This window comes from Aquarana catesbeiana, linkage group LG03 (genome assembly GCF_042186555.1).
Source record: "Aquarana catesbeiana isolate 2022-GZ linkage group LG03, ASM4218655v1, whole genome shotgun sequence".
Classification (NCBI taxonomy): domain Eukaryota; kingdom Metazoa; phylum Chordata; class Amphibia; order Anura; family Ranidae; genus Aquarana; species Aquarana catesbeiana.
Window position 1 is genome coordinate 127,695,045 of NC_133326.1, and position 21,524 is coordinate 127,716,568.

Sequence of the window (21,524 nt, forward strand, 5' to 3'; positions counted from 1 at the left end):
CAGTTTCAGGGTCTTGGCAATCATCTTATAGCCTATGCCTTCTTTTGTAGAGCAACAATTCTTTTTTTCAGATCCTCAGAGAGTTCTTTTCCATGAGGTGCCATGTTGAACTTCCAGTGACCAGTATGAGAGAGTGAGAGCGATAACACCAAATTTAACACACCTGCTCCCCATTCACACCTGAGACCTTGTAACACTAACAAGTCACATGACACTGGGGAGGGAAAATGGCTAATTAGGCCCAATTTGGACATTTTCACTTAGGAGTGTACTCTTTTGTTGCCAGCGGTTTAGACATTAATGGCTGTGTGTTGAGTTATTTTGGGGGGACAGAAAATATACACTGTTATACAAGCTGTACACTCACTACTTTACATTGTAGCATAGTGTCATTTCTGCAGTGTTGTCACATGAAAAGATATAAAAAAATTTACAAAAATGTGAGGGGTGTACTCACATTTGTGAGATACTGTGTGTGTGTATATATACAGTGGGGACGGAAAGTATTCAGACCCCCTTAAATTTTTCACTCTGTTATATTGCAGCCATTTGCTAAAATCATTTAAGTTCATTGTTTTCCTCATTAATGTACACACAGCACCCCATATTGACAGAAAAACACAGAATTGTTGACATTTTTGCAGATTTATTAAAAAAGAAAAACTGAAATATCACATGGCCCTAAGTATTCAGACCCTTTGCTGTGACACTCATATATTTAACTCAGGTGCTGTCCATTTCTTCTGATTATCCTTGAGATGGTTCTACACCTTCATTTGAGTCCAGCTGTGTTTGATTATATTGATTGGACTTTATTAGGAAAGCCACACACCTGTCTATATAAGACCTTACAGCTCACAGTGCATGTCAGAGCAAATGAGAATCATGAGGTCAAAGGAACTGCCTGAAGAGCTCAGAGAAAGAATTGTGGCAAGGCACAGATCTGACCAAGGTTACAAAAAAAATTCTGCTGCACTTAAGTTTCCTAAGAGCACAGGGGCCTCCATAATCCTTAAATGGAAGACGTTTGGGACGACCAGAACCCTTTCTTGAGCTGGCCGTCTGGTCAAACTGAGCTATAGAGGGAGAAGAGCCTTGGTGAGAGAGGTAAAGAAGAACCCAAAGATCACTGTGGCTGAGCTCCAGAGATGCAGTCGGGAGATGGGAGAAGGTGAAAGTCAACCTTCACTGCAGTCCTCCACCAGTCGGGGCATTATGGCAGAGTGGCCCGACGGAAGCCTCTCCTCAGTGCAAAAGACACCTGAAGGACTCCAAGATGGTGATAAATAAGATTCTCTGGTCTGATGAGACCAAGATAGAACTTTTTGGCCTTAATTTTAAGCGGTATGTGTGGAAAAAAACAGGCACTGCTCATCACCTGTCCAATACAGTCCCAACAGTGAAGCATGGTGGTGGCAGCATCATGCTGTAGGGATGTTTTTCAGCTGCAGGGACAGGACAACTGGTTGCAATCGAGGGGAAAGATAAATGTGGCCAAGTACAGGGATATCCTAGCCGAAAACCTTCTCCAGAGTGCTCAGGACCTTAGACTCTGGGCCGAAGGTTTACCTTCCAACAAGACAATGACCCTAAGCACACAGCTGAAATAACAAAGGAGTGGCTTCACAACAACTCTGTGACTGTTCTTGAATGGCCCAGCCAGAGCCCTGACTTAAACCTAATTGAGCATCTCCGGAGAGGCCTAAAAATGGCTGTCCACCAACGTTTACCATCCAACCTGACAGAACTGGAGAGGATCTGCAAGGAGGAATGGCAGAGGATCCCCAAATCCAGGTGTGAAAAACTTGTTGCATCTTTTCCAAAAAGACTCATGGCTGTATTAGATCAAAAGGGTGCTTCTACTAAATACTGAGCAAAGGGTCTGAATACTTAGGACCATATGATATTTCAGTTTTTCTTTTTTAATAAATCTGCAAAAATGTCAACAATTCTGTGTTTTTCTGTCAATATGGGGTGCTTTGTGTACATTAATGAGGAAAACAAAATGAACTTAAATGATTTTAGCAAATGGCTGCAATATAACAAAGAGTGAAAAATTTAAGGGGGTCTGAATACTTTCCGTCCCTACTGTATATATATATATATATATATATATATATATATACACCCACACAGGTGTAGCTCTACTTCCAATATAAACCATACACCAAAAAATATATATACATTTGTGATGTGACAACTGAATTCTATAGTGCAGTGCAACACGCAAAATTATTAAATACAAGAAGTTCCAAGATAATAATTTACATAATTTCTTCGGTGTTGTCACATGAAAAGATATAATAAAATATTTACAAAAATGTGAGGGGCGTACTCACTTTTGTGAGATACTGTGTGTGTATATGTATGTATATGTGTGTGTGTATATATATATATATATATATATATATATATATATATATAAATACATGTGATAGGTATGTCAAAAAACATGTGACGGGTATTACTTTTTTACATAACTGTAATTTTTCTCCCAAAAGTGCCTCGGTTCTCTTAAAGTTCTTGTAGTGCCCCCTGTAATTTAACCACTTCAATACCAGGCACTTAGACACCTTCCTGCCCAAGCCAATTTTCAGCTTTCAGCGCTGTCGCAATTTGAATGACAATTGCGCGGTCATACAACACTGTACCCTAACAAATTTTTCATCATTTTGTTCCCACAAATAGAGCTTTCTTTTGTTGGTATTTGATCACCTCTGCGGTTTTTATTTTTTGCGCAACAAATAAAAAAAGACCGAAATTTTTGAAAAAAAAACAAGTTTTTCTTTGTTTCTGTTAAAAATTTTTGTAAATAAGTAAGTTTTCTTCTTCAATGACGGGCACTGATATGGCTGCACTGACGGGCACTGATAAGGCGGCACTGATGGGCACCGATGAGGTGGCACCAATGAGGTGGCACTGATAGGCGGCACTGATGGACACTGATAGGTGTCACTGGTATGCAGCACTGATGGGCACTCATAGGCGGCACTGATGGGCACTCAATGGGTGGCACTAATGGGCACTCATAGGCGGCACTGATGGGCAGTTATGGGTGGCACTGATGGGTACTTATGGGTGGCATTGATAGGTGGCACGGATGGGCACTGATAGGTGGGCACAGATGGGCACTGATAGGTGGCACAGATGGACACTGATGGGTGGCACTGTTGACACTGATGGGTGGCACTGTTGACACTGATTGGTGGCACTGATGACATTGATGAGTGGCATTGCTGGGCATCACTGATTTATAATGGTGCCAGTTAGTGCCCATTTGTGGGCACTGATTGGCACAGATTGGGCACAGGCTGGGCACATTGGGCACATGTGGATGGCCATGGGGCACATACCTGGCCATCCACATGTTGCCCGCTTCCCTGGTGGTCTTGGCGGCTTCCCTGTTGATCTAGTGTGGGCATCCGAGGGCGGGCTGCGCTGAGTGAGGAAAAGCCTCAGATGCGAGTGAGGAAAAGCCAATCAACACGGCTGATCACGTGGTAAAGAGCCTCCGCCGGAGGCTCTTTACCAAGATCAGTGGAGCGGTGTGTCAGACTGACACACCGCTCCACCGTTCGCCGCGATGCATGCCCCCATGGGCGCACGGCAGCTGTTATCCTGAAGGACGTCATATGACGCCCAGTCAGGATAACTGAACCACCGTCCGGCCGTAATTCTGCTATAGGCAGAGGCGGGAAGTGGTTAAATAGCTGAGCCCTTACTGTGATGTCAGACCCATGCATTTCTACATAAGGATAGTGTTTCAAAAGGATATTCCCCACTCAGTACACTACACCCACTCTTCCACTACCAGTGCCTTTGCATTCCTACTTATGTCCCCAGTAAAACAGTACATTAGATCCAAATGACCATTTCATCCCTATTTTACAACCTTGGTTAAATCAATAAATTCAAGTATCGTATGTGTTCCCTTTGCCTTGCTGAGTCTACTGTTCAAAAAAAATCTAGTTCTTAAGTTGATGGATCTCTCTAAATATCTTCACTCTGGGCCTTCAAGCATCAGTCTGAATAAACTACAAAGATCAATTGTGGGATCTGTAGCATGGGATTCTGGGAAATTTTTGTTACAGTATTTTATATTGATTGAGTTAAAAAAGACAATATAGCATAAAGATCTTCAAGAATACTTTTTTTCTGCTTCCTTGTGTTAAATGGTGACAGGTAAGTTTTACATAGGGCCTGATTACCCTTATCTTCTTGTTTTGATGCCATTCTGCAGTGAATTGGAGAGTTTTTCATGCTCAATTTACCTCCAGATATGAGTGCACCAGTTCATGTAACTGGATTACCAGGCTGTTATCCTTTTTAATAAAATTAAACAACTGAAAAAAATCAGGTTATCCTGTAAAAACACAGATTCAGCACTGGACAGCTCCAGAATAGGTTATTATTGGTTAAATGGTAATTTTTGCATACAATGAAGTCAACAGTACTAACAATTTACAAATTTTTGTGGAGTCAAGCATATTAGGTGTTATTTTTTTCCCCCAAAAGGGGAAGCTCTGCTTGCCTGCCTTCTCCCCCCCCCACCCCCCCCCCCCCCACCCCCGCCACATTTATAACCTTTTTTTGGGGGGGGGTTCTGGTTTTGACAGGTACCCGCTCCCACTTCCTGCTCGTTCTGCCACAGCAAACTGAGCCAGACGTTCGCCCTTCCCCTTGCTTCCCACGCAGCCAGCCCATACACAAAGTGCAGCAGGAAACCAACTGTGAAGCCGCAAGGCTTTACTGCCGGTTTCTCTTAGTCAAGATGGCGGTGCCAGCACCCGATAGCTGAAAAATCGGCTTGGGTGAGGACACTGCTGGATTCCTGGACAGGTAATTACCCTAATTCTAAAAGTCAGCAGCTACTGTAGCTGCTGATTTGTAATTTTTTTTTGGTGGGAACCTAGAGCTCCTCTTTAAGTCACTATGGGAAATTTCACATGAACCTGTTAATGCAGCTCCTCCAGTACAGAGTTTATTATATGTGCTTGGGTCTAATAAATCCCAGAGGTCTTCATAAAGAGTACCTTTCACTCCATATTTGAGCTTTTAAGAGCTCTTTGGTGATAGAAATGAAATTAAGTTAAATCTTGTCTAAACCCAAAACCAAAACATTTTTAAAGACTTTTTTACCTTTTATTTTAACCTGGTATTCCTACCAGTAACATACTTTCTGTCCTGCAGTAAAAATGCTCATTAATGGTACTGGATGAGCAGCACTGTCACCCTAGGCTGCTTTTTCAATTTAGAGTACAAAACCTTCCCCCTCCTCTCATCTCCATTACCTACAAAGGAGGAGTTTTGTAGTTCACAAAGGATAACTTGTAAAGTTAAAAACATTGTTTGAGATCTCAGTTCAGTACACCGGATATTTCAAAGATATAGCATTTCTATTGGGGTTAATACAGAATTTTCTGTACTTGCATGAAATTTAAAAAGTTTTAGAAAAACAAATGCAGCCACCACATCTAAGGATGGTAAATTGTAGTATACTAATTTTTTGTTCTTACTTTTAGAATATACTTAAAAAAAAACATCTGATGCCCCGTACACAAGGTCGGACTTTGTTTGGACATTCCGACAACAAAATCCTAGGATTTTTTCCCACGGATGTTGGCTCAAACTTGTCCTGAATGCACACGGTCACACAAAGTTGTCGGAAAATCCAATCGTTCTAAACGTGGTGACGTAAAACACGTACATCGGGACTATAAACGGGGCAGTGGCCAATAGCTTTCATCTCTTTATTTATTCTGAGCATGCGTGGCACTTTGTCCGTCGGATTTCTGTACACACGATCAAAATTTCCGACAAATTTTATATCCTGCTCTCAAACTTTGTGTGTCGGAAAATCCGATGGAAAATGTGTGATGGAGCCTACACACAGTCAGAATTTCCGACAACAAGGTCCTATCACACATTTTCCACACACATTGTGTACGGGGCATAAGAATGGTAAATTGTAGTATACTACTTTTTTGTTCTTACTTTTTGAATACACTTTAAAAAAATGTAAAAGCGTTTTAAGAATAATTTGTACTGATTGTGTGATGCATATTAGGTGTCCCCATACCTCTCCACATGTTTTCCTTCATCCAATTATATTTATCATTGTATTTTTTACAAACTTTAGAACAGTGCAGGGCCGGAAAAAAAGGGAGATGGCGGAGGGAAACAACTAGGGAAGGGAGATACTGAAACAGTAACCACTGTACAACAGATGGGTCACACAATACAATAATAACAGTAACCAAACAAAACACCTCTGTCCATTTGTTTCTCCAAAGACCGCTATTAGGCTGAACATTATGACATATGACACTCGTGTAACATATCAAAACTGGGAGGACCATAACAAACATATCAACCTTAGTCAAGATCTATAGACCACAGCAGCTGTGATCAGCTAGTGTATAATATATTATTCATGGCCCAGTTGTTAATGGACATTTAAAACATATATTAAAAGTGAGTCTCATTTCATAAGGTTTCAAAGTCATGACAATCCATCCAACGAGACTATCTCTGTGCAGGTAAGTAATTTTAAGGTTTAGTTGCATATTCTCCAACTGATCACTGAGGGATGGTGGAGTTTGTGCTACCCATTTTCTATCAATTATTTTTCCACAAAGAAATTTTGCTCTCATTACAACGTCCCCAGTGTGGTGTTTAAAAGTGTTTAAAAGTATCAGTATCAAAGTATCCCAAAATATTGTAAAGTAAGAAGGTCACATTCTAACTACATGTAGAAAGTCTGGTTAATATGTTGGATAATGCCATGCCAATACTACTACAATTTAGCGCATTTCCAGAGAAAGTGTAAAATGTCTCCCTGGTCTTTACTGCTTTTTGCAGCATTGGTCCGCCTTAAGACCCATAGCTTACAGAAATGTTGGTGTTGTATATGTTCTGTGTAGCATTAATAATTGAGCAAGTCTACCTGTTGAGGAAAAAGACACTTTTGGGGGCAGCGTTAATATTGAATTCCATTTTTGAATATGGTGCCCAAATTTTCCTATTTCTCTTTACATTGAAGAGAATACTTTAAAATATGTTTAAGTAAAAGGTGATTATAAAGGTGAGATGTCAACACTTTAGTAGAAGCAGCTTGTACAACAATCTAGCAGTGCAGTTGGTGCAATATTTAATGCTAGGTTAGACCCTGTGTTTATGTAGCATGTTGGATTCGCAAGTATAAGCTGTTAACTGTTGCTGTGATTTATGGATATCCTGAGAATATAGATGTGCTACTGTTACAATACCAACTTTCTGCCATTGGGGATATGGACTTGTCAAACTCTGGGAGGAAGTAAGGAGTATATTTGGCAGGGCTCTCAATTCCTAGTTGGTGTTTAGCAGTCTTCCATTCTTTCCTGATTAGATATTGGGTAAGGAGACGAAGGCTGATTGTACATTGATTGACTTGGTTACAACCAGCCTGTCAGGTTTATTACATGCGAATGCCTCCCACAATACCCTGTGGGAGGCATTCCCCCATCAACACTGACTGTGTTGATAGGGGAATCGAGTGACTTTCTTTCCTTCCACCTTTGATGGAAGGAAAGAAAATCGAATCACCTTTGAGCTGCTTTCGTTTCAAGAATGTATAGGGGACCATGTTTAGCATATAAGTATTGTAACGTTTTGTATAAGGAGGAGTTTTCTCCCATCCTTCCCCATCCCAAAAGTGGCTGGAGTTGGGAGGCAACAAAGTATATCCGGGGAGAGGGAGCTAAGAGCTGCAAAATTCCAGTCTAATTCTGGATACTTTCTTCTTACGTATTAAATCTCTGAACATCCCATTACATTGTTCAAGTATGTAAGGGTATCCAACACAGGGAGTATTTAAGAAGCACAGTAGGCAAGGCAGCCAAACCATCTTTAATACATTTATTTTTCCTTTCACTGAGAGAGAGAGAGGCTCACCAAGGGGTACAGTTACTTTTGAATTTAAGCAATAAAGGTGTTAAAGTGGAACTCAGCTCTGCAGCTAAAATTCGACATGCCCTATGCTCCCCCACCCCCATCTCACAAGTAATAAAAGCATTTTTTTTCAGGGAAATTTGCAAGTTTTTTTTTAGTTTTAAAAAAAATGGGGTTATTTTGTTTAGTTTTTCGTCAACATGAAACAATTTTTATATGTCATAAATTCATATGGTCATTTCATCTTGCAAAGGAAGTAATGGGTGGAGCATTGATTTATCCAAACTGATGCAGAATAGTTCCCAGATTCCTCTGTAAGAAACCTTGCATTATGTTGGGAGGATTGTGTATGCGACAAAAAGAAAATCTTCAGTGTACATGGCCACTTTATCTTCCTTTGCTCCCCTTCTAAACCCCATGATCTTGTCAAATTGTTCTGAGCTGTGAGGAGCTTTATTGCAATACAGAACACAAGGGAGGAGCAAGGACATCCCTGGCAGGTGCCCTTTGTAACGGAAGAAAAAGGAGAAATATATGTCATTCTCTCTAATATATGCCTGGGAAAGTGTATACGGTAGCGTTACCCATTTTAAATAATTGAGCTGCACCCAAATTTACAGAGGAGATAGCTTATAAGTATCCCCATTCAATAAAGCCAAGTACATTTGCCATACTGGTAAGCTTTAAAAGTAATGCTCTGTTGCTGGCATTTTCCATAGGGACCTGTAATTTTAGAAATACCCTAAACATATTGTGGTCATTAGATTTGTCAGGCATGAACCCTGTTTGATTCTGGGTGGACTTTAGTTGTTACTGCCGCAGTCAGCTTGGTGAGCAATACCTTAGCCAAACTGGTAACATCTAAGTAGTGATACTTAGGAGTGATATTTGGGGATAAGAGTCAGCCAATAGGGCATCCTTATATATTTTTTTGAATGAGACTGTTAGGCTGTTATATTAACGTCTCTTATGGAAACAGAAGTAATTCCATCTGCAGGGCATTGTTGAAAGTAATAGGAAGTGCTGGCCATATGTGCCCATGGGCTCTTTTTGTTCAAGAAGCTGGCCACCACCGCCCCAAGTGGGCTTCCAATAATAAATGGGGGGATAAGTACAGCGCACGCCAAGAAGTGCTAAAAAATTATTGTTATACAGTTAGCAGCTAACACACCTCTAGATACAGGTTGGGATAAAGAATAATATATAATAGTGTAGCGCTATGTGTATATATAAATAATAAATCTTTACATAACTAGGCAGTGAGCGAAAAATCAAGCCATCCTTTGCAGGGCAAAATAATGTAGAAACAACTCTAGTTTATTCACAACAACTCTTGAGATACAGTGAATGTTATAACCCTTGAGATAAGTGATTGTATTAAGTCTATAATACGAAAATAATCATACATGTGTAACAAATCAACCAATATAGTCCATAAAATTGACAAATGTATTAGTTACATAGTAGGTGAGGTTGAAAAAAGACACAAGACCATCAAGTCCAACCTATGTGTGTGATTATGTGTCAGTATTACATTACATATCCCTGTATGTTGCGGTCATTCAGGTGATTATCTAATAGTTTCTTGAAGCTATCAATGCTCCCCGCTGAGACCACCGCCTGTGGAAGGGAATTCCACATCCTTGCCGCTCTTACAGTAAAGAACCCTCTACGTAGTTTAAGGTTAAACCTCTTTTCTTCTAATTGTAATGAGTGGCCACGAGTCTTATTAAACTCTCTTCTGCAAAAAAGTTTTATCCCTATTGTGGGGTCACCAGTACAGTATTTGTAAATTGAAATCATATCCCCTCTCAAGCGTCTCTTCTCCAGAGAGAATAAGTTCAGCGCTCGCAACCTTTCCTCATAACTAAGATCCTCCAGACCCTTTATTAGCTTTGTTGGCCTTCTTTGTACTCGCTCCATTTGCAGTACATCCCTCCTGAGGACTGGTGCCCAGAACTGGACAGCATACTCCAGGTGCGGCCGGACCAGAGTCTTGTAGAGCGGGAGAATTATCGTTTTATCTCTGGAGTTGATCCCCCTTTTAATGCATACCAATATTCTGTTTGCTTTATTAGCAGCAGCTTGGCATTGCATGCCATTGCTGAGCCTATCATCTACTAGGACCCCCAGGTCCTTTTCCATCCTAGATTCCCCCAGAGGTTCTCCCCCCAGTGTATAGATTGCATTCATATTTTTGCCACCCAAATGCATTATTTTAAATTTTTCTACATTGAACCTCATTTGCCATGTAGTCGCCCACCCCATTAATTTGTTCAGGTCTTTTTGCAAGGTTTCCACATCCTGCGGAGAAGTTATTGCCCTGCTTAGCTTAGTATCATCTGCAAATACAGAGATTGAACTATTTATCCCATCCTCCAGGTCGTTTATAAACAAATTAAATAGGATTGGTCCCAGCACAGAACCCTGGGGAACCCCACTACCCACCCCTGAACATTCAGAGTACTCCCCATTTATCACCACCCTCTGAACTTGCCGTTGTAGCCAGTTTTCAATCCATGTACTCACCCTATGGTCCATGCCAACGGACCTTATCTTGTACAGTAAAGGTTTATGGGGAACTGTGTCAAATGCTTTTGCAAAATCCAGATACACCACGTCTACGGGCCTTCCTTTATCTAGATGGCAACTCACCTCCTCATAGAAGGTTAATAGATTGGTTTGGCAAGAACGATTCTTCATGAATCCATGCTGATTACTGCTAATGATATCGTTCTTATTACTAAAATCTTGTATATAGTCCCTTATCATCCCCTCCAAGAGTTTACATAATATTGATGTTAGGCTAACTGGTCTGTAATTCCCAGGGATGTTTTTTGGGCCCTTTTTAAATATTGGTGCTACATTGGCTTTTCTCCAATCAGCTGGTACCATTCCAGTCAGTAAACTGTCTGTAAAAATTAGGAACAACGGTCTGGCAATCACCTGACTGAGTTCCCTAAGTACCCTCGGATGCAAGCCATCTGGTCCCGGTGATTTATTAATGTTAAGTTTCTCAAGTCTAATTTTAATTCCGTCCTCTGTTAACCATGGAGGTGCTTCCTGTGTTGCGTCATGAGGATAAACACTGCAGTTTTGGTTACTGAAGCCCCCCGATTCACTCGTGAAGACTGAGGAGAAGAATAAATTCAATACCTTCGCCATCTCCCCATCCTTTGTAACCAGATGTCCTTCCTCATTCTTTATGGGGCCAATATGGTCTGTCCTCCCTTTTTTACTGTTTACATACTTAAAGAATTTCTTGGGATTTTTTTTGCTCTCCTCCGCTATGTGTCTTTCATGTTCTATCTTAGCCGTCCTAATTACACCCTTACATTTCTTATTGCATTCTTTATAAAGTCTGAATGCTGAGGATGATCCCTCAACCTTGTATTTTTTGAAGGCCTTCTCCTTTTAATAGTGACTAGTGGAATAGAAGACCACCACCAAAGTCTATGAGGGTTAAAAGTTGAAAAATAAAGGAAATGAACTCCCAAGCTTCCTCGCAAACAAAGTTGGTCACTTATGGCAGATGAATAGATAGATAAGGAACCACAGATGGATGGAGGGTCTAAATGAGTGGCGGGACCATCACCGGAGCATCAAAAGAGGCTTACCAGAATCAGGTGACTTGAAAAGACCTACGTCTTACAAGTCTAAGAAAGCTTATTGACCACCAGGTCTGGCAAGATGAATCATCAGATATCCACAGCTTTCCAATGGAAGGAGGGGTCTCACCACAACTTCAAACGTCCCCAAAACGGTCCAACAGGCCAAACGGATGTTTCAAATACCATGCGAGAAATAAAGCTCACATGGCATGATATCGTTTAAAAACAGCAATTTATTAAAATAATAAAAGAAAACACTCACGATAGGAGATCACAAATAGCTCAAAAAAGATCAATCGCGGTAATCATGAGGAGTCCACCCGACATGTTTCGGCTACAGAGCCATCATCTGGGGTGTGGAACCCCCCCACCTTACCGCTATTTAAACAAGAAATTACCCCCACTGGGAGTGTCACAATACCGGAAGTAGCACAACTGATGTCACTTCCGGTTACTGAAAATGGTAATAATTTACTATTAAACAACCATATGTATGTGTGCAATTTCAAGAGAGCAATGGGCGGTATTATACCGCCAACATCAGAATATAAAATCCAGATCATATAGCGAATACTACACTAACAGCTTGGCCGGCTAATCCGGAAATGATCCGGACGCGCACCAATCCTCTCTTTCAATGAAGCCAGATCCCATAGGCCGAAGCGCCCTCACGCTCCGCCTACCAAAACCGGCCCCATAATACAAGTGTGTGCGATGGCCCCATCCAATCATATAGGAATCGAGGCGCCGATAGGTTAGAGGGGACCGGAAACGGTCCTGATGATCTGACAAAAGAATTTGAAGTGTCAGCAGAGGTGGACCTAAACCAAAACGGTGTTTAAATGTGTCATGATGTCAAAACACCATGAAATATGTACCAAATCTAATTGGAATATTAAAAGGGCATCAGCCATGGTCATATGTTGATTAGGAATGAATAAAAGTAAAATGACACTGCCAATGAGGGGCATTACATACATCCTATACATTAAACAAGAACAGGAGAAATGGAAAAATGACAACCCTCAACATTGCACAAATTATATAGGTGATGTCAATACATACAAAGTTAGATATTCTGAAATACGTGTTAATAACTAATAAGTGGGTCCAAAGTACACATTGACACCAATGACAATAATCAGAATAAATTGGACACTAAAAAATTTTAGAAAGGCGACCATTAATAAAATAATCAGAATAAAATTGGGCACTAAAAAATTATGGAAAGGAGACCATAAATAAAATAATTACGCTTGATTAATGAAGGAATTGATGTCCCAATCTACGTTGATACCTTGCGGAAAGTGGGACCCTAATTCGTAAATCCAATAAGTCTCAAGACGGGAGACACCCCTAAGGGTCGAACCACCCCGCCAGGGAGCAACGTATTTGTCGATGATAAGGAACTGTGTGCCTTCAGGGTTTTGATCGTGGAATTCCCTGTAATGACGAGGCACAGTATGTTTAGTGCTACCTGCTTTGATAAGGTTAATATGTTCAGAAACTCGTGTTGTAAATGATCTAATGGTCCGCCCTACATACTGCTTACCACATGGGCAAGTCAGAAGGTAGACCACCCCTGTGGTAGCACAAGTACAAAATTGTTTGATCTTATAAGAACGACCAGTCACAGTAGAAGAGAAGCTATGGCTAGCCCACCTGCCGCTGATGTTAAACTGGCATACTAGGCATTTTTTACAGGGGTAGAAACCAATCCAATCATGGAAAAAGGAAGGTTTATTCGGGGGGTTGATAACATTGGGTGCCAACTTGTTTCGAAGGGATGGAACACCTCTGAAAACCACCTTAGGGGTTCTGGGCAACATAGGCCCCAAAACCCTGTCCGTTTTGAGGATATCCCAGTGGTGTTCAAAAATTCTTTTGACATGCTTATGTTGAGTGGAGAAGGACGTCATAAAGGACCATTTAAAGTCCTCATTTACTTGTCTAGGTTTATCCTCTAGTAATAATTGACGATCAATAGAGCAGGCATTATCGATATCCTTATCTAAATCAGAGGAGTTGTAACCCTTCTCCAGAAACTTATCTTTAAGAGACGCTGCTTGGATCTTAAAGGTGTTGAGGTCAGTGCAGTTCCTCCGTAATCGCAGGAACTGGCTTTTTGGAACTGACTTGATCCAAGGTGCGTGATGGCAACTATCGGTGGGTATGTACCCGTTCCGATCGGTAGATTTAAAGTATGTACTGAATACAAATTGGCTTTCCTTTCTTTCAATAACCAAGTCCAAAAAATGGACTGAGGTTGCACTTGCTTCAAAAGACAAAACAATATTCCTATTATTATTGTTGTTAAGGGTCACGATAAACTCGACTAAACCATCTGAACTACCAGTCCATAGGAGGAGGATGTCGTCTATGTACCGAGCCCACAACAAAAGGTGTGGGTTATTCATGGCATAGACGACATCCTCATCCCACTTGGCCATAAATAAATTGGCCAGACTGGGAGCGAACTGGGCTTCCAATAATAGCCTGGTTAAGGGTAAGGGAGTGTTTCTTTTTTAAGATAAGTCTTTAGTTCATCTAAGCAGTAATTGACACTAGTCACTTTCTTGAATATTGCCAGAATGGTAGAGGAATTATTTGTCAAAAGTTTGTTACAGTCTTGCAAGGCTTTTATAGAGTATTTCTCCTGTTACAGGTAGGCTATTTGGGTCTGTAAGTGTCCTGTGCTCTCTCCCTCTCCAGCCTCCTTTGGGTTTGAGTTCAGTGTAGGAGTTTTTCTGGACTAGCATTAGAGGTAAGCCACTAGGGATGGGTGAATAAGTTCGGGCCGAACTTTCGTTGTTCGATCGTTCAGCGAACAGCCAAACAAAAGGGTTGGTCGACCGCTTGTTCGCCCCCCCCAAACTAACCACAATGCATTGCGGCGCTGAACAGTGCATTGCAAGCTCTGATTGGCTGAATCAGTGAAAGCTTCAGCCAATCAGGGCACAGAGCACTGTCAGCGTCATGATTGGACACTGTCATCATGACTTTATCCAATCATGGCTCATTCCCGCCACACAGTATAAAATTATTCTTTCAATGGCAGCCATTTTCAGTGTGATTTTAGCGTGGAGAGAGAAAGAACAGGGCTCTGTTCAGTGCTATTAGTGTGCTATACTGTGCTATTTTGCTTCCATTGTCAGTGTAGAATATTAGTTTAGTGTCAGTCTAGGGATAGTGTGAGTGTAGTGAGGAGGACCATCATTCAGCTTTGCATAGTGTGCAGCTAGAGTAGGGACAGCTCATATAGTTTCAGTGTAGTGTAGTGTCAGTAATCTTTACATTAGTGTATAGGTACAATAGGGACAGTTCAGATAGCGTCAGTGTAGTGACGGTTGAACACTGTCTATTTGTTTGCGTTACTGCCAGTTTAATGCTATTTACTTCTGTGTGCGTTACTGCCAGTTTAACGCCATATTGTTTTGTGTGCCTTACTGCCAGTTTAACGACATATCATTTTGCGTGCATTACTGCCAGTTTAACGTCATATAGTTCTGTTTGCGTTACTGCCAGTTTAACACCATATCGTTTTGTGTGCGTTTACTGCTAGTTTAACGACATATCATTTTACCTGCGTTACTGCTAGTTTAACATCATAAAGTTCTGTGTGCGTTACTGGCAGTTTGACGCCATATCGTTTAGTGTGCATTACTGCCAGTTTAACGCCATATCGTTTCGCATGCGTTGCTACCAGTTTTTAAGACCATATAGTTTTACGTGCGTTACTGCCAGTTTTACGCCATATAGTTTTGTGCGTTACTGCCAGTTTAACGCCATTTACTTCTGTGTGCATTACTGCCAGTTTAACGCCATATAGTTTTGCGTGCGTTACTGCCAATTTAAAGGCACATATTATAGTGTATCCATGGAGTGTGTCTGTGTAGTGTGAGTACTCAAATTAAAGTGCACCAAACACCTCTTTACATTGATTAAAGTGCATTTGCATACAGATTTCAACTTCTTTACATTTGCTTATAAGCACTGCCCCCCTCCCTCCCAATAATGTCTGGGAGGACAACAAGGAGAGGCAGACGTTCCTTTGGCACTGTAAGGGGGCCAGCAACAAAAGTGTCCACAGGCAAAGGTGGACGTGGTGGTCAGTCCTCAGGCAGGGCATCATTTCCTCTGTTTAGTGAGTTTGCCCATGCTATCCAGCCACATCATGCAGATGAGGTGGTGGGCTGGCTTATTAAATCTTCCTTATCCTCCTCATGCTCTGTCACGCAAGCAGAGACAAGTGTGCAGTCCCCTGCAATTGCCAGAGTGAATAAACCTGCCTCCTTGTCCACATCTATACCTGCCATAGCCCCAACATCAGCCATTGAGGAGTCAGCTGAGTTATTTGACCACAGCATCAGCCGCTTGTTCCTTGATGATGCCCAGCCATTACTGGATTCAGATGTTGGTTCTGAGGTTGAGGATGACAGGAACATGAGCCTAGAGAGAGGGAGGAACACTGGTAGACAAATTGGCATTCATGTTCCCCAAGCCACAGTGTATGGCCAAGTTGTCTCCAGTGATAATGATGGAGATGGAGATGATGATGATGATGATGATGAGGTCACTGATGCAACTTGGGTGCCAGATAGAGCAGAGGAGGAAACAAGGTGAGGCGGCACAACCTCAAGGAGGCCGACATCAAGAAAGAGTAGTGAGCAGCCTATTTCATCACATTCTGCAGCTGTTATCTCCCGACTCACTCCCCAAAGCTCATTTGTCTGGGCCTTTTCAGCACATCTGCTGCAGATCACACTGTTGCTATCTGCAAACTGTGTCTCAGGCACATCAAGTGTGGCAAAAACACCAACCATTTGGGTACCACATGCTTAACAAGGCATTTAACGTCCAACCACTCAGCCCGTTGGCAAGAGCACCTAAGAGCCACACAAAAGGGGCACAAATCTGTCCCTCCTCCTTTTCCTCCTTCTCCTTACCCACTTCAGCCTGCCCCTGCGATACCGAGTCATTACCTTTCAGCAGCCTCCACTGACAGGGATGATGGTATTGCACAGGGTGTCCCAGGTCCTAGCAGCACATCTGCCAGCAGCACACCACCAGCTGTAGACTGTAGCCGGCAAATTTCTCTGCCCCATCTGCTGCAGCGGAAAAAAAAATTACAGTCCCTGCCACCAACATGCCCAGCGTCTGAATGCAAGCTTGTCAAAGCTGTTGGCTCTCCAACTTCTGTCTTTCAGCCTGGTGGATTCTGCCCCCTTCTGTGAATTCGCACCATGTGCTGTACCAGAATAGCAGGTTCCCAGTTGCTACTACTTTTAATGTAAGGCCGTTCCTCCTCTTTACCATCACGTGGAAGGGAGTGTTCTGGCATTGTTGGGCAAGGTAGTCAGCCGTAAAATCCACCTGCTGACACATGATCCAGCAAGCATGGACAGGGACTATATTTTTCGTTCACAGCACACTAGGTAATGCTGCTTGCAACTCGAAAGGATGCAGGACAGGGCTCGATGCTGCAGCTTGTTGTGCCCCCATGTCTCCATACAGCTGGTGGTGATGATGCCAGACCTGTGAGCTCTACCCCCTCCTCCTCCTCATCCGCCACCTCCATGCCCTCCTCTGCAGAATTGTCCTATGAACATCGGGTACCCCCTAAGCCTTCAAAGGGCTATTCCCGAAGTCAGGCTAAAAGGTGCCATGCAGTGCTTCAGCTGGTGTGTTTAGGGGACAGGAACCACACCAGAGCAGAGATTATTGCAGCTCTGCAGGGACAGTCCCAGAGGTGGTTCACACCACACCAGCTAGAGCCAGGAATGGTGGTGTCCAATAATGGCTCAAACCTCCTGTCCGCCCTTAGACAGGGAAAGTTGGCACATGTGCCATGCCTGGCACATGTCCTCAATTTTGTGGTGCAGTGTTTCCTAAGTTCGTACACAGGGTTGCAAGATGTACTAAAGCATGCCAGAAGAGTCTGTAGCCATTTCAGGCTGTCATACACAGCCAGTGCTCAGTTGGCTGAAATTCAGCGGGAATTCCACCTGCCCGTAAAACGCCTGATTGACAGCAGCAGAGGGCCGTCAACCAGTACCTGTGCCAATACGGCACGACGACAGGCTCAGGCCGCCTCAGCTTTTTTTCCCCATGCCAATGGCTGATCATTAAGGATGCATGCACTGTTGCATTGTCACCATTTGAGGATGGTGAGCAGTGACGGTGCATGCATCAGTGACACAATCCCTGTTGTGTTCCTGCTGGAGCAGACTCTGCGTGGCATTATGGACAGGGCACTGGAGGCAGAGCAGCAGGAGGAAGAGGACTTCCTTTCCTCCCAAGGCCCACTTTTTCCAGACACCATCACTCCTATGTCACAGAACACACAGGAGGAGAGTGAGGAGGAGGATTCTGGCACTTTAATAGGCTTCGCAGAAGAGGAAGACATGCATCAATCTGTAAGCGATGGCTTTCCAACCCCAGGACCCTTGGGAGTAGTACGTGGCTGGGAGGAGGACGTTCCAGATGCTGTTATCCTGAGTGACCCTGAGGAGTCTGCTTCTCAAGCCTCGGAAAATTTGAGGCACATGGGCAACCTCACGCTTCAAAGCCTGCGAAAGGACCCAAGAATACGTGGCATAAAGGAGAAGGATGATTACTGGTTGACAACCCTCCTTGACCACCGTTATAAGGGGAAGGTCTGAGAACTCATCCCTTCCCCACAGTGCCTGCAGAATATAAAATCTCTTGAGGACACTTTAAAGAGGGTTTTATTGAATGTTTTTCCTTACTCCAGTAGGTTACAGTGTCGTGGAAAACATAGTTTTGAGTCTTCTGTTGGTCAAGAGAGGAGCGTTGGAGAAGGCTTCCGCCTAAGTGAGGCATTTCGGAATTTTTTCAGTCCTCGCCGCCCAGGGCTGTCAGCTTCCACATCCCATTGGCAAAGTCTGCATCACATGGTGCATGATTACCTAGGGGCCAAAACAGAGATGGAGAGCTTTCCAGCTGGCGATCCACTGACTTACTGGGTCATGAGAATAGACCACTGGCCAGAACTCGCCCAGTATGCCATTGAGTTGTTGGGCTGCCCTGCATCCAGCGTGCTTTCAGAATGGGCATTCAGTGCTGCAGGAGGTTTCGTTACTGATCATAGAACGTGTCTGTCCACAGACTCCGTGGACCGTTTGACTTTTATAAAAATTAATCAGTCCTGGATTACCAGCTATGAAGCCCCTGATGCCGATGTCACTGATTAAGTCTGTTTGGGATGTGGAATCTCTACAGGACTTCGAGGCTGTCTAGCTTTGAGGGTGTTCAATCATTTCATCTGGAAGAATGTTTTTGGTATAGGTTTCATGGACACAATTAACACCCAAAGACCAATTTTTCAGCACCTGTTTGACAGGTGCATATCATTGCAATTTTTTAGAAGCAAGGCCAATTCTTGCTTTCATCAAGAGTTACCTCCATAGGGTTACGGTGGGAAGGCGCCACCAACACCCAAAGGCCAATTTTTCTGCACCTGTTTGACAGGTGCATATCATTGCAATTTTTTACAGAAAGGCCAATTCTTGCTTTCATCAAGAGTACCTCTGGTGGGAAGGCGCCTCCCGACACCCAAAGAGTAATTTTTCTGCACCTGTTTGACAGGTGCATATCATTGCAATTTTTTACAGCAAGGCCAGTTCTTGCTTTCATCAAGAGTACCTCTAAAGGGTTATGATGGGAAGGCACCCCCGACACCAAAGACCACCCGTTACATCTATCCAAAGTCAAAGTGACACCAGAATGTACACAAAAAAATCTTTAATCTTGTTCCTAGTGCCCTACATCGTGGCCTCATCATACACACTGGCTCCCTAGCTGTTGCTGAGCAAAATAAAGGCAGCTTGCAGGGAAAATTTAATTTTTTTTGGCTTTATAAATGCAATTATTGCTGCAGCAGATTCTAGACATCGTATAGTTGTGCCACTTTACAGGTAGTATAAGGAGACCCCCCAATCACTATATTGGAAGGAATTTTTCATTTTTATGCTTTCACTTTTAAAAATAAAAAAATCACTGCTCATTTAATTTTTTGATGTTCGGGTCCTATTGACTTTAATGGGGCTCATTATTCAAATCCGAACTTTAGCAGTGTTCAAAAGTTCTGGTGCGAAACAAACAGGGATCCGTTCGGCCCATCCCTATAAGCCACCCCTCAAGTAAGCACTTTTTGTCGAGTCGTTGCCTACTCTGTCCTGCTGGGGGACTTTATTGCATCTATTTTTTAAGTAAGAGATATGCTTTCATAGTTTTCCACACTACGCTAGGTAGAGAGAATGAATTTAAAGAGTTAAAACCTTAAAAAAAAATTAAAATAGAAAATGGTAGTTAGGTTGGATAACGTTAAATGGTGTGAATCCATAATATTTTATCATAATGGGTTTAATCACTGTTGGCAGACAAACAGATCCACAGTAAGACATCCGCACAAGTTTAAGCCGTGGTTCACACCAGTGCAATTTTGAAGTCGCAATCCTTCAGCAGCAATCCTTCAGCAGCTTGCTGAGAGGCTGTGCCGAGTGCCGGTCCAGGCATGTGGGCGAATCCTGACTTTATTGTTGCGATCTTGTCTGAGCCTGGACCAGTTCTGTGATATCAGCCGACAACACCCTTCAGCCTGCTACTTGCTGAAAACGGCTTTGGCTGTACTTCTCTTTAATACCAGTGTTCCCCTAATAGTTTTTTCAGCCATGTTGGGATAAAAAAGGTTTTTTTAGCAGTACTGGGATAAATGCACACAAAATGAGCATGTCCCATTAAAGGAGAAGTACAGTCAAAGCTCGTTTGGCTGTACTTCTCCTTTAATGGGACATTCTCATTTTGTGTGCATTTATCCCAGTACTGCTGAAAAAAACTTTTTTATCCCAACATAGCTGCTGAAAAAACTATTAGGGGAACACTGGTATTCATAAACGTCAGTAAAATGTTTGATTCATTTGGTAAAATTAGTCAGTATTACCCCTGACATAGCAGTAAGGTGTGATGCATTGCTGCCACCTTAGGTCTAGTAGAAAACATAGATTAGGTCAGATTGGATAACAGAGTTTAGATTGTGAAAGAAGATTACCAGAGTTTTTGATAATCGGCTCTGATGTGAACTGTTGATGTCAAAGTAAAGTCAGGTGATATCTGGCAGTGAAAAAGAAAGCTTACTATCAATATGTATGCTCCGACAGACAAATACTCTTTAAATAAAAAAAATCTGCTTAATAAAGGTCCTATTTATCTCTCATTGTTACAAGACAATATTTTTTTTCCTGATTGCATGCAGTCTGAAATGCAAAGTATCAGAATTGTATTAAGTTATACAGTGCTAGTGACTGGACATCAAAACACACTGTAAAACATTCGTCCTCCTTGAAGTCTTTAGCTTTTATTATTTTCCAGGATCATTTTGAGTGTTTTCATTTTTAATCTTTTTTATTTTTATTTTTTATTTAGTTTGCTCTTATCATTTTTCTTCTTGTGTCACTTTTTATCTTTTTTTATGTATGATACTGCATGTTCACTCTGTGCAATGTGCTGCACATTCTGTAAACTACACAGCTCCACATTATACACATATATATTATGTTATATACTCTTACTGTTTAGTATATAGCCTGCCACTATCTACGCACTGCACCATTTTTCCAAAAAGGTGACCTAGGTCTCATAAAGCTCTAGCAGTGCCCCTGGGTATTTGTAAATGTGTGAGCCCTTGCGAAAAGATAAGGAACAAAGAAATTACAGATATAAAATACTGTATGCCAATTTATCTGTGCATAAGAGTTCTTTAAATTGATACATCTTTGGATTCAAAAGCTAGATAATTAATCCAGGTTTTCCAGGATTTCTCAAAGTTAACCTATTGTTTAAAATGGCTGAAAGACGCTCATTGACCATAATCCAAGACAGTTTAGCTTTGAGTATAGTAAAAGGAATTGCTGTCAGGATTTAGCAATGGTAATTTTCACCGCTATAAAAAGGAAATTAATTAAT

General features: G+C 42.1%; 1 protein-coding gene across 6 annotated transcripts in view; it reads left to right on the top strand.

The window, feature by feature from the left end:
• SCAPER (S-phase cyclin A associated protein in the ER) overlaps positions 1 to 21,524 on the top strand; it is a 500,548-nt gene that overhangs the window by 336,640 nt on the left and 142,384 nt on the right. The window lies entirely within an intron of this gene.